This window comes from Talpa occidentalis, unplaced genomic scaffold, assembly GCF_014898055.3.
Source record: "Talpa occidentalis isolate TD23 unplaced genomic scaffold, MPIMG_talOcc4v2.1 talOcc4.2, whole genome shotgun sequence".
NCBI lineage: Eukaryota > Metazoa > Chordata > Mammalia > Eulipotyphla > Talpidae > Talpa > Talpa occidentalis.
In genome coordinates this window covers 3,159,073-3,173,598 of record NW_023602073.1, presented here as the reverse complement: position 1 = coordinate 3,173,598, position 14,526 = coordinate 3,159,073, and the positions used below count along the sequence as shown (strand labels likewise).

Below are 14,526 nucleotides of genomic sequence, written 5' to 3'. Positions count from 1 at the left end.
CCAGTGGAAAGGTTCACCTCCTAGATGGGATCCTGACCCAGAAACCACACTCTACAAAAGACTAGGGATCAAATCAGAGAACAGTGGGCTTTTGGGCATTGATTGTTGGAAAAATATCAAGGACAGTAAGCATATGGCTTGAGACATATACTTCCAAAACTGAGAGCTTGGGACAGAGACTGGTCTGTGCAGGAATATAAGTTCTAAAACGCTGAAGGCAATGAAAATCAAGACTGAAGTTGGGTCTATTCACCAAACTTCAGTTTTTCAGTGGTAAAATATGTATGAAAAGTATAAGGACAGAGATGTGCTAACGTGGGACGCCCTTAGAGGTCAGAAATGAAACAAAACTGTTTTTGCCAAAGAAAAATGATAGACAAAAGTAACAGATATGATTGGAAATGTTTTGGGCTGAATGTATCCCCCTTAAATTCCCTCAATATTAAAACCCTGTCCCAGGGTGACTGTAATTGGTGGTAAGAACTTTGCAGGGGTAAGTAAGTTATTAAAAGTCATAGAGTATGGCGAATCCAGTAGGACTGGTGTCACTATCGAAAAATGAATAAACGCCAAGTATTTACCCAAAGAAAGGAACATACCTGTGAGGACACAGTGGTAAGGCAAACCATCTCCAAGCCAAGGAGAAAGGTTCTGTCAGAGACCAACACTAAGCAATTTTAATCTGAACTTCCAGCCGCCAGAGCTGAGAAAACAAATATCTGTTATTTAAGCCATCCAGTGTGAAGTTACTTTTCTGTCATGGTCACTGGAACAGAACAAATACAAGAATATACAATTAAATTTCCAACTTTAAAGAAGAATGATCCATGTTTTTGGCTAATTCCTTAAGTAGAATGCCTTATTACAAGACAAAGGTAAATAAAGTAATATGTTTTGAGCCATTTCATATAGCAGTAAAAAGAAATAATAGATGTGGGGCCTCTCCCTCATGGTGCAAGGGGTTAAGTCGCAACACCATGGAGGTATCCGCAGCCAGTGCAGCACAAGTTCAATCCCCACCTAGGGAGGTGACCCACATGGCACAGCAAACTCTCCTGTCTTGCCTGTTACTTCCAGTACTGTATTTCAGTCAACCTGCCTGTTCTGCTTCCCACTCTGACTGGTGAATCCTCTCACCTCCTGCACCTCTTGCCTGCACCCCAGCTATTATATGCATAAATAAATAGATCTGAAAAATAACATATTGGGGCAAATGAGATCTTTTAAATATTTGAGCAAAGACATTTTTCTTCTCCTTTATTTTTCCTGATATTAACTATATCTCAAACTTTTCACAAAGGTTTCAGTAGAACACCCCAAGGTGCCATGAGTTTGTCAGCCACAAATCCGAAGTCTAGTTGAAGCTTTGATACAATCTGGGATATCCTGGCTAAATCACTTACATTTTGGTGTCTCAATTTCCACATTTTAAGAAAATTTGATTAGACTAGCACTACTAATGGGTGAATGAGGTTTACTGCAATCACAACTGCAAAATCCGTGCAGAAACATAGACTGTGCAAGCTTGAATAGACCTCTCTGTCACAGAATTTCTTGGAGCATTTTAAAGTCAATGTGCTCTACAAAGCCGCAAGGAAAGGATACCACACACAATATCCCTCACGTGTTGTTTTGGCACACAGCACTGGAGACAGGTTACATTAGAAGAGGCCTATTCGCTATAATTCCCCTGGATCCCAAATGGTCAGATCCCTTTGATCCTAATGTCTTATGGTCACATCCAGAGCCTCCTAGTTCTTTGACTGTTTATTCACTAAGAAAGAGTAATAATGAAGTAAAGGGTGTTTTAGGAGGTCTACATCCCAGAAAAAAATCCTTAAGAAACCACAACTATGCTCTATATTCCAGGAAACAAGAATCTTTAAAGGGATAATTAGTGGGGGATTTGAAACTCCACACACTCACTGCACTTTCCATTTTAAGGAAGTTTCCTTAAAATGTACCTGTTTTCCTATTTCAATCTGTTTCAGCATTTTTTTAAAAGATTTATTTATTTAGGAATACAAGAGGTGGGGCGCAGGCCAGAGATGCGGGGGGCGGGTGGTGGTGAAAGGATTCACCAGAGACAGAGCAGGGAACAGAATAGGCAGACTGACTGAAATACACTGCTGAGGGGAGCAACGGGCTGGACAGGAGAGGTCTGCTACACCATATGGGTAGCCCCCTGGCTGGCCAGGGAATCGAACTCATGCTGCAGAGGCTGCCGATTGCTTCATAGTGTGGCGCTTAACCCCATGTGCCACCAGGGAGGCCCTGTTTTAACATTCTTTTGTTATAAAGACATATGTGATATTTGGGTTTTGCTGTTTGTGTCCCATAGCATAGAATAATATATTCATGCCAACAAAGAAATGGACTTGAAAAATGATTGGAGGAAAATGCAGGAGATAAATGGACAAGTAGTTATTTATAAATGGGAATTCAGCAAAATTATTAGGAGACAAGTGTGCCATGCTGACCATTGCCAATCATCTTGACCAAGGTTCTTTTGGAGGAATAAGTAATTGCTTGCTTTTGGCATCAGTCTCACCATGGACATATGTTTTGCACTGTCAGATGGTTCCTTAGGATTGATGTGATATAGTATAACGCAGCTCAGTTCATTTAATTTGCATTAAACTATGCACAATGTACTAGTTTTTCTGTACTTTTTTTCTTGACCTTATAGAAATGGCCTCAGATAGACTCATTGACCTTCAATCATAAATCAGTCCTTTACTGGTCAAGAGGTGAAGTGGGTTAACAATGGATTTACTTGTAAATTGAGAAGAGATAAATCTTTGTTCCTTCCAGGGTAGTGCTGTGTTTTTAGATTGGAAGACAGAACCACGTTTCAAAAAGCATTTTACAGGAAGGTAAAGCCTTCAAGACCTTGGGTGTTTATGATCTCTGAAACTTGTATATCTGCACAATGCCGCGGACCAGCACAGCAGTGAACGATGAGGCCGTCTCAGGGTTGAGAGACTGCGCAGGGTGGTCAGGGATTCGGTGAATAAATGACACACAGACACACCTCAAGAAAGTGGAAATCTGAGTGTAATTTTATTTAAGTTAGTGGCCAGTATATATGTTTTTCTAAAGGCATAGGATCGGTTATCAGTGAACTAAAGCAGTTGGCTCATAGGTTTAACTTATCATTGACAAGGCAGTGATTTATGTCCAGAGTTACATTTGGATCTAGGCACATTCCTAAGCAGTCAGACCATTAGTTTTGTCTTTTGTTTTATATAATTACATTTTCTCCTAGCTAACCACCAAATTCCTTAATCATTATTAATTATAACAGGTGCACTTATTATTTTTATGTAATAACATTTTTTCATTAGGGATCAAAGCTAAGGAATTTTAACATGTAACAGAGCAATTATTGAACTAACAATTTTGTTGTTACACAAGGTTTAGTGGTGTTTCATTTGAGTCATCCTTGTTACTAGATTTCATATGTTTCTTTAATTTAGCAATCAATGACCTTTACAGAGGAGAAGGAAGAAGTTTTAGAAAGAGAGTGAAGGGATAAAGTTTGTAGGTCTGAGGAGATAAGGCTCCTTTTGGTCAGCATTTTTGTGGTGGCTTCTGGTGGTCGTTATCTTTTGATAGGTCTGTCTCTTCTATGTCTTCAGGGAACTTTGCTGTACTCCCCTGCGCGCTGGTTCCTTGCCCAGCCGGTCCTAGGGACCCTGGTGAAAGCCATTAGCCCTAAAGGTCACTGCAGGGGGAGGTGCAGCAGCACAATTGTTGTAAAATACACTAATAAAATAAGATAGGATGTTGCTTTATATTTGCCTGTGTTAGGACTTGAGGTGTTGTACAGGTAGAATGAAGGCTACATAAAATAAACTCATAAGCTGAATCTTAATTCCTTTGGGAAACCCACCACTTTTATTTATAGGTCTATAAGCCTAACAGATAAAAATAACTAAGAAAATATATTACAAGTGTATTTCATACCACTCTCCAATCTGTAAGCATTGGATGATCTGTAAGCATTTCCATCCCATAAACCTGCCTGATAAATATCTGTTAACTTGAATATGTGGAATTAATCTCTTCATTAGAAGTAACCTAAACCTACATACAGAATAATAGGACGACATGATGGGCCTGGTCTTTAGCTAGTTTGTGATTATATTACACTACACAGATATATCCTTGACTGCAAAATGACAGAATAATTTTAGAAATTTGCAATATAAAAAGCAAGCACATTTGGCATATAAAATAGTGTCAGAGATTTCAGAGCAATATTAAAATCTGCATTTTATTTTTAAAACATGGAAATCTGCTTCTAGCAAGAGTCAAGCACTTTAACCAGTATGAAAAAATCAATCAGTTTTTAGATATTGTAATCTATTTCTAGGTTATCCAAGTCAGCCCTTTGGATATTTTTAGCTGTATCTATCCACCACAAAGTATTAAGCAAATGACAACATGGGTCAAACATTAAGAATTTAAACGTCGGGGGCCTCCTTGGTGGTGTAAGGGGTTAAGTTGTCACCACTAAGAAGCTATTCTCAGCCACTGCAGTACTGCATTCATTCAGTCCCCAGCCAGGATGCTACCCGCATGGCATAGCAGACCTCTCCTGTCTCACCTGCTGCTCCCCTCAGCAGTGTATTTCAGTCAATCCGCCTGTTTTGCTCCCCACTCTGTCTCTGGTGGGTCCTCTCAGCCCCCATGCCTCTGACCCGTACCCGAGTTCTTGTATGCATAATAAATAAGCCTTAAAAAATTTAAATATTAATCAACACTGGATGGGGACTACTGTCTGCAGAAATACACTGCTCTGTGTCATTCTTCATGGGCTCATATGATAAAGTGTTATATGAGATGGAAGAATGACAACACGATCTTCCCACTCTCTGAAATGTGCATTTGACATCTTCAACCTAAATAACCATGAGGGAAAATTGACTTCAGGAAAATCAACTCTGCTACCACTTAGTAACACCTAAAATTAAGACCCCAAAGGATCAACATGTTAATTGATAACTTCAACATGTTTCTGAACAAAACTCAATAATGCTTGGAAAAACAAAAATCTATACCGTACCCAACAATGTGAAAATCTAAAATGCCTGCCATCCAATTAAAAATTACGAGACCTTTTAAAAAAGAGGAGAACACAAACATCGATCAATTGAAGTAGACCCAGAAATGACATTAGTGGCAGAATTAGTAAACTAGGACATGAAAGCAAATATTATTGCTGAATTCTGTGCGTTCAAGAAGCCGAAGAATAGATTGACATTAAGAGGAGATATAGACTATGTAAAAGAGGCACAAGTTAAAATTCAAGAGATGAAAATTGCTGTGTCTGAGATTGAAAAGTTCACTGCATAAAATCAATGAGAATCAAGCGCACTGAAAGAACTGCAAGGAGAAATAAATGAATCTACTGACAGAGTTGGATATTTCTACACCCATCACACCCATTCTGGACAAATCCAGAGGAAAAACTCTGTGAAGACATAGTGGAACTCAACAGTAGTGTCAATTAATTGGATAGCTATAGAATTTTTCATCTAACAACAGCAGGTGGGCCCATTCTGGTGGCCTAGGGGTTAATCTCAGCCCTATCACCCCTATGGGGCTGAGTTCCATCCCTGCCAGGGAGTTAACTCACATAAGGTACAGCAGACCTCTCCAGTGGTGCCCCACTGCCCTCAGCAGTGTATTTTGGTCCTTCTGCCTGTTCTGCTCCCCACTCTGTCTCTGGTGAATCCTCTCAGCCCCTCATCTCTGACCTATACCCCAGTTACTTATTTAATTATTTACTTATTGTTGTGTATTAAATCTCAAAAGGAAGTAAAATAGTTTTTATTGGGCAAAAATGAAAACACAACTTATCAAAATATGTGGAATATAGAGAATCCAGTGTACCAAGGGCTATTCATAGCCTTGAATTGATATAAAAAGAAGAAAGATGTAATATGCATAATACAAGTTTCCACATTAGGAAACTAGAAAAAGATGACAAAAGTAAGGCCATAGCAAGTAGAAGAAAATAAATAATCATGCCTAGAGCAGACATTTGTGAGATTGGAAACAGGAAATTAATGGAAAAAATAAATGGAGACAAAAATTATTTCTTTAAAAAGATCAGTAAAATGTATAAGGCTCTAACAAGATTCAGTAAGACAAGAGTAGGGCACAGTCTGCTAACCTGTGAAAATAAAGTGTCACAAGTTCCATATAATTGTAAAGGATTACAGAAGAAGAAAGAGAAGGAGAAGAATCTATAAACAAGTCTGTCCACAAATTGGATAATGCTGAAATGAACCAATTCCTTGAAAAATACAATATGTTCAATCTCACCAACAATTCCTCTTCTGGGTACATATCCAAATGGATGAAATCACTGTATCTGTTCCCCTTGTTCACTGCATCATTATTTACAACAGTCAATACATGGAATCAACCTAAGTGTTCATTTATGGATAGTTGGATAAATACTGTATGATTTCACTTAATGTGGAATGCCAAAAAACCCAAACTCGTAAACAGAGAAAATATTGGTGGTTGCCAGGGGTATTGACTAGGGTATTGATTAGGGTCTTTATAGTTGAAATGTTTAGTAAAATGATGCCCTAACAATTTTTGAACAGATACAAATAGTTTACTGTTCACAACTTTGAAAATGCCAAAAAATATAAGAAAACATAGAAACAATTTTCCATTTTGTACCCACCGATATTGCCACTTGTCATAGTTTTTCAAATACTGTAGGGGTATTGACTAGGGGTGGGAAAAATGGATGGTAATGATCAAAAGGTACAAGTCATAAGATAGATAAGTTCTGGGCATTTAATGAACAGCACGGTGACTATCGTTGGCAGTGGTTTAGTGTATACTGAAGAGCTGATAAACATGCTCTTAAAAGTTCACATCCCAAGAAAAAAACAATTGTGACTATATGAGGTGAGGATGGTTAACTAAATCTATTGCAGTAATCATTATGCAATGTGCACATATATGAAATCATTAAGATAAATAAACAATGATGTGCTATGTAAATTACACCTCAATAAAATTGGCCAAAATGCAGAGCTTATTTTATATCCATTACATCTCATAAAACTTTTCAAAAATGAAAGAAAAGACAAATAATATCAAGTAGAGAGAGTAAGAGTTACGCATGTGGGAAGACCTAATGTTTAACTTTGTTTTATTATTCACAGTTTAGCTTTGGTTTGACTCATATGTTCATAGGTCCTTTTCATGTTAGTAAAAATAATAAAATGATTAGATAATATCAGGGCAGAATGATACAATAATGAGCGTTTTAAAACAATGGCTGTAATGTTTAATCTGATTCTCTGTAGCTTTTCTCCCCAAAGTTACAAATGATAATAAAATTTTTCCAAAGTCTATTCTGTGGTGTGTGCCCAAATAATTTGATCTGAGGACATGGCATATGTATGGAATGTGTTTGACTTTTCCTTTAGCTATTGATTACTACTCATGAGAATGCTTCCTACTTCACCCAGTGAAATTCTAGGCATGGAAGGGCAGTATACTCATACCTTTTGGAGCTTTTGGGTCGGTGATTCTCAAGTCTGTGAAATTGAATCACCTATGATTCTACATCAGCCCTATTCATTTATTTTTTATTTCATTAATTTTTTAAAGATTTATTTTTTATTTATACAATAGCTGGGGTACAGGTCAGAGGCGCGGGAGGGTGAGAAGATTCACCAGAGACAGAGTGGGGAGCAGAGCAGGCAACAGACCAAAAGCACTGCTGAAGAGCTTATAAACATGCTGAGGGGAGCAGTGGGCGAGGCAGGAGAGGTCTGCCACGCCAAGTGGGAATCTCCCTGGCCGGCCGGGAATCGAACCCATTCTACAGAGGCTGTGGACAGCTTCACAGCACTGTGCTCAACCCGCTGCACCACCAGGGAGGCCCCATTTAATTTATTAACTATGAAACTCTGTGTGACCTGGACATTTGTATTTTTAAAAGTGGTACAGGTAATTGGGGCATACATCTGGCATGAACCATAACATTAAATCTCTTTTGGGGATTTATTTTTATGAAATAGAAACTTTTGTGATGTTGTTATCATACAGGAGGGGGAAAATTAGGGTGATTGTTGTAAAATGTATGTTTTTCTATTCCAGCAGCGAAATACTAGCGCAAAGTCGGTGGTGACTTGATAAATCCAGAATTGCAGTTTCACCAGAGAAAAGAAAGATTAATTTTTTGCAAAAGAGCGATTGTGAATCCAAGACTTGTAAGAAGGAGAAGTTGTAGCAGTCAGATTGAAATGGGGAAAAAAAATGAGTAGGGTCAAAGGTTTGAAGTCAAAATGGGTTGAAGCATTATAGAACTGTAAAACTGTGAAGGTGGTAAAAAGTGAACTGCTTGACATCAGGATTCAGAAATGAAATGTGTAGTATTTTCAGGTGAGGACTTAGAGAAATAAAATGGAAAGGTTGGAAATTAAGTCATTAAAATTGTTACAGGAAATAATAAAGGGGATGAGCAAGGTGCTCTAATCTTCACTGGGAGATTGGAAGTAGTGGCCAGCAGGGGGTTGGTGCATGTGTTTTATGTCAGTGGATGTCAATTGAGGACAATTTGCACCATAAGGGACATTTAGCAATGTCTGGAGACATTTTTGTTTGTCATAATGAGGGGGTGTGTGTGTGTGTGTTTGCATGTGTGTTCCTGGCATCCAATGAATAGAATCTTGGAATGCCTCTAAACCTCCAACAATGCACAGGACAGCTCCACAGCCCCTCACAACAATCTGGCTCCAGTTGTCAACAGGGCTGAGGCTGAGAAACTACTCCAGAATCAAGGTGTATGTTGACTGATAAACAGACCAACAGCTATCAATCTAATAAATATTGTGTTTCTATTTTAACTGAATAGTTCCTTATGGAAAGAAGACATAAAAATGTACATTTGTTCACTCAATCAACAAACATAAGCTACATTCCTACTTACCAGGGCCTCATTGTTCTAGGTATTTAAGATTCATCAGTGAACACAACAGATATTGATGCCCTTGAATGCCTTTTATTCAAGCAGGGGAGAGAGAGAATAAAACACATAATAAATAGTAAATGACATAGTGTGCTTGAAAGCGGTATTAAAAAGAAAAATGAAGGCAGCAATGATAGTAATTTTTGCCCTACACTATTTGTTTATTTTTCACTTGATGACACGTTAATGATTAGCTCCTTATTTTCCACACTTCTTTCACATTTGCTTTTTCAGAAAATAGATGGTAATCTGGATTAAATACTGAAATGAAGAAAGGAAGTGATGGGTTTTGAGTATAGAACTGAGTCCAGTGGGGTCAGAGAAATGAAAAGGTTAAATTTAAAAAAGGAGCCAATGATTTGTAACAAACTGACAACCCAATTGTCTGCAGTGTTTCTTATTAACCTACTGAAGAATTAACCTGCTGACTCATTTCAGCATGTAAGACAAGCCTCTCATTAGTCTCTCTGCCTCTCAGGTATGGTAACAGCACTAAGAACTATGCTGTTCGAGTTGGGGATTATCACACTCAGGTGCCGGAGGAATAGGAGGAAGAAATTGGAGTTCAGCAGGTCGTGATTCACCCGGAGTACCGACCAAACGGCAGCGACTACGACATCGCCCTGGTGAGACTGCAGGGACCAGAAGAGCAGCGTACGAGGTTCAGCAGCCACGTCTTGCCTGCCTGTTTGCCCCTCCGGAGGGAGAGGCCACAGAAATAGCCTCTAATTGTTACCTCACGGGATGGGGAGACACAGGTAATGCAAACAATACAAAGGAACAAATGTGTCTGCACATTTCTCCAGTCTGGGGTTCTCCTCACTTTGGGGTGCACAAAAGGTAGTAAAATCTAAAGGAGTTCAGGCTTAGTTATTGGAAATACTGCCAAGTGTGAGATGCATGGATGTGATTTGGATTTACATCCTGAGGGCACTGTTGGTTCCCATAAGAACCTTAGCACAAACTGACAACCCAACTGCCTGGGAGCTTACGGGGGTAGAGAATTCTCTACTTCTTGTTCCGCAGACTAGTGAGGAGACAAAGGAAGATTTCAAGGCATACTGTAAGACTTGGGCCCTGGCAGTCTCTATTTTAAGCTTTCCCAACTGATTTTGATGTAGCTAGCCCCGGAAAGCGCTCAGTGTTTGATTCTTTCTTTCTTTGCATGAAGCCCCAACTCTTGGGGAATTCCTATTCAGATCAGACAGAGCAGAGCCGCTGAGGATTAACTGAAGGGGCCCCATCCATTCCAGTTTCTCCTCCGTGTCTCCTTCCCATTTTCCCCATCTCCGAACCCCCCAAAGTCTATTATTCAGTTTAAGCTTATTTTTCATAAGGGAACAAGGCTTTGTGCAGTCTTACTAGAGTTCAATCCATGGATGCCAGCTGGTGTTGCTCAGCAAGGTGTTGGAAACCATAGAGCTAGCACTCACTTGAGTTAGGTGTTCCCTTTACAAGAGACCAGAAAATGGTCTTAGTACACTGTGCTGACCAGGATGCCAATAGTCTCTGAGAAAGCTACAGTCTAATCTGTTAGAATTATGAACACCTCCGTAGGAAAGAAGATTCAATCATCTTTTGGATACATCTGCAGTAATAGAAATGACCAATGAAGCGTATTTTACAGAATGTTTTACTATAGACTGATGATTCCAGTTGAATCAATAGGATCAGAAAATAATGGTGGGATTTAAAGCCAAGAAAAAGACGTCATGGAACATATAGTAAACGTATTAGCCACTAAACAAAGAGTGAATGATCTTACTAGAGTGGTAACATCAAGTGGTGAAAACTAAGCCTGTCTACACAAGGAATGCTTTGTTTCTCAATTATCCTTATGAAATCCTGTATTCCTGTTTACAACAGTGATCGCCTGGTCTCCTGCCCACTCTGTGTCTGGTGAGTCATCTCACCTCCCCATCCCCAAAACTTCTGGCCTACACCCCACTTCTGCACCCCTCCCCAAAGTATAAAACATGTTAAATTATTTTGGTCCTTCTAGAAGGCTTCGTAGGATGCTTAATGTGCATTTTCAAAAGAAAACTTCTGACTTCTCGGGCCTGTGAGGGAATTTTAGTCTCCTAGTAAGACTTGGTGGATATTAGAGAACAATGGAAGGAGAATATGCAGCTTCTTGTGAGCTAAATTCCAAACCTCACATTTGTCATCAGGGTCCCTGAATTGCAAAAGGCGGGATCTTCATCAGCTGGCTCTTTTCCACATGGTCTGCAGCTAAGGTGTTCCCTGGTCTCAGAAAGGGGCCTGGTGTCCAACAGAATCCAGAGCTTTGACGAGCAACCTCAGCTTTCTCTGCTTGTCTTCCAGTCGTTCTGATGTGAAGATTTGAGAATCCTTTAAGTCCTGTTGCTGCTGGCAGAGGTTATCCACAGCAATGGCAAACTGCCTCTTAGGAGTGACCTGGGACATTTGTTTTTCTCTCACTCCCAAATAGGAAAATCCTAAGTGACCATTGCCATGAACGGTCCAGCTCTGGAGAGCAGGGTTGAGAGAGGAATCTGAAAGAACCAAGGAATAAAGAAATGACTGGCACAAAATAGAGTTTAAGAGAAGCAGGACACAGGGGACACAAGGTCTCATTCTGGCTCAGTCGTCCAGAGCACCCAGAGCAACTCAGATTTATGGAGACAGACCACCTCCTAGGTTAGTTACAAGACAGTGGATTATTCTTTTGTTCCTTAGTATTCAGCAGTATTCTGGCACACATGCACCGCCAAGGTTCTGCATTATCAGATTATTCTGTTCTCTCTTCTAATCTAGTTTCTCTCACAGGCCTGGTTTCGCTGACACAACATCCTGATCTGTACAAGGGCCAATTTTCTGACCCAGGCTGATCCATCTTTTAGCCATGCCTAGTCTTTCAGCCATGACCCTGATAGTTTCCTTGTCTCCGCACTTTATGCCATAGGGGTCTCCACATCTCCCCCCATTTTTAAAAAAAGATTTATTTATTTATGCATACAAGAACTGGGGTACAGGCCAGAGGTGTGGGGGGATGAGAGAATTCACCAGAGTGGAGAACAGAACAGGTGAACTAATGGAAATACACTGCTGAGGGGAGCAGTGGGGAGTCAGGAGAGGTCTGCTGCGCCATGTGGGTAGCCCCCTGGCTGGGGATCAAACTTGTGCTGCACTGGCTGTGGACAGCTTCATAGGTTGCGTCTCAACCCCTTGCACCAGCAGGGAGGTCCCCTTTTTTTTGTTTTGTTTTTTAGTGCAACCTTGACAATGACTATGGCAGCAACTTTCAGTTGTTTTCACTCCCACATGCTTCTTCCTTTACTTTTGTAGAAGAGGATTTAAAGTAACAGATATGCAAAAATAGGGATTAGTGCAACTAACAAGATAATTTCCAAAGCTTTTACATAATTCAGTTTATTTAAATTGGCTAACTCCCATCATTAAATTTGCAACATCTTTCCCTCCTACTGCTGATAAGCATTTAACAAATGCAGCCTGTGTATTTTGTTGCAAGTATTGCATTTGCTCAGACATATTTACATTTCCTTGAAATTGTAGCTTAATATGTTTGCATGTAGCCTGAGTCTGATTATATACAAATGGAGTTACACAGATGGATGTACAGGTCCAGTCACAGGGCTAAGACAGTTGGGTCTGTACAGTTTTTAGCTGATCTCTTGACAATTTTACTGTCTGTTGTTGTTATAGTTTGTCTCTAAGGTCCGTGACATCAGAATAGGAGTTTCGTAGAACAGTGTCACAACAAAACACAACGGAGTTGGTGGTGTCTAGGGGGCTTGGTGATGTCCATCATGTCAGCATACAGCAGCCTGAAGGGCATCGAGTCTTGATCCGAGGTTCCGGAGGACAGCACATTCAGTGGGAAGGGTCCTCGTTTCTCCTGTCGGCCTGCATAGGTGGCATCCTGGGTGGCAGCTACATGGCTAATGGCTGGAGCTCTGGAATAAGATGGGTCCTTTTCTGCAGGAATCCAAAGTGGTCCTATAGGTAATGAAACAGAAACATACCCTCTCCCCCATGTTCAATGTTTTTTTAAAAGATTTATTTATTCTGCATACAAGAGCTGGGGTACAGGCCAGTGGTGTGGGGGGTGGGTGAGAGGATTCACCCGAGACAGAGTGGGGAACAGAACAGGCAGATTGACCGGAGTACACCACTGAGGGAAACAGTGGGTGAGTCGGGAGAGGTCTGATGCATCATGTAGGAAGCTCCCTGGCCGACCCGGGGATCCGACTCCTGCTACAGTGGCTGCAGACAGCTTCATAGGTTGTGCCTTAAGCCCTTGCGCCTCCAGGGGGCCCCCATGTTCAATGTTTTAAGGTCCCAGCCAAGTTGTCCCTTGCGATGGGCAATTATCTGTGACCAAGGGCCTAGGGCTTGGTGTTGCTGTCATAAAAAGCTGCTCCGCTGCCCTGAGGAAGTAGGAATGAGATGTTGCTCAACAGTTGTTAGACCAAAGCAGTTGCAATTCAAGAATTTACAAGTAAATAAAACGTTGTATATAAGTACCTATAGGCACAAGATTTCCTCTAGACTCCCCTTGTTTTTTGTATTTTAAACCCCGATCTCAGGATTTTAGTGTATGCTAGAGAATAACAATCAGCCGCCAGTATTGTCCATGCATGTCTAGTATGATAGTCCTTCATTCCTGGAAATTAGTCAGTCCATGGGGGTGGGGGTAAGAGGATTCACCAGAGAGAGTGGGGAGCAGAACAGGAAGATCTACTGAAATACACTGCTGAGGGGAGCAGCAGGCAAGGCAGAAGAGGTCTGCTGTGCCATGTGGGTAGCTCTCTGGCCAGCCAGGGATCGACCTCATGCTTCAGTGGCTGGCAATAATTCGGTAATGCTGTCTTTAACACCCTGCGCCACCAGGGAGGTCCGGTTTAACTTTTTTAAAAACAAGTTTTCTCCACCTTGACCCAATTTTATACAGTAGTACAGCAAAATATTTGCAAACTAAATCTACTCTCAGGCCAATTTACTTAGTTTTGCATAAAATCACAAGGCAGAGTAACCAAATAGCAATTCTAGCTAACTTTGCTGGAAAACTCCATATAAGATCACAGTGAACTCTTGACATCTAGTCTGTGTAGGCTTCAGAAACAAAGTTGGTTTCCGCCTGGAGTTTCCTATTCTCCAGGTTACCAGAATATCATTTATATTTTACTATATTATAAAGACCCATTATATTTTTGTGTGCAGTGAATAATATTCTGTATTCTGAATCTTACAGGAACTTCCAGGGAAATGAAATAATGCCCCAAGGAAACATGCATTAGATGAATTATCTTCATAGAGTAAATGCCACATTTGGCCTTGTACGGTGGCAGCCCTGTATGATTAACTGCAATGGCCTTAAAATTGGAAATGTCTGCTAAAAACGTTTTAATGTTTTTCTCCCAACAGAAATACTCAGTGAGTACAAAGTAGATTATTTTATAATAATAAACATTTTCTTTTTTAAAAAAAAAGATTATTTATACAAGAACCGGGGTACAGGCCAGAGGCAC

The 14,526-nt window shown here is 40.3% G+C and overlaps 2 protein-coding genes across 2 annotated transcripts in view; one reads left to right on the top strand and one right to left on the bottom strand.

The window, feature by feature from the left end:
• Positions 1–9,531, top strand: part of LOC119251631 (zinc finger protein 420-like) — a 257,400-nt gene extending 247,869 nt beyond the window's left edge. Inside the window, exon 9 of the transcript XR_008552956.1 lies at positions 9,492–9,531. The gene's annotated coding sequence lies outside the window, so the exon portion shown is untranslated. The remainder of the gene's footprint in view (positions 1–9,491) is intronic.
• LOC119251621 (zinc finger protein 420-like) overlaps positions 1–14,526 on the bottom strand; it is a 365,165-nt gene that overhangs the window by 14,174 nt on the left and 336,465 nt on the right. The window lies entirely within an intron of this gene.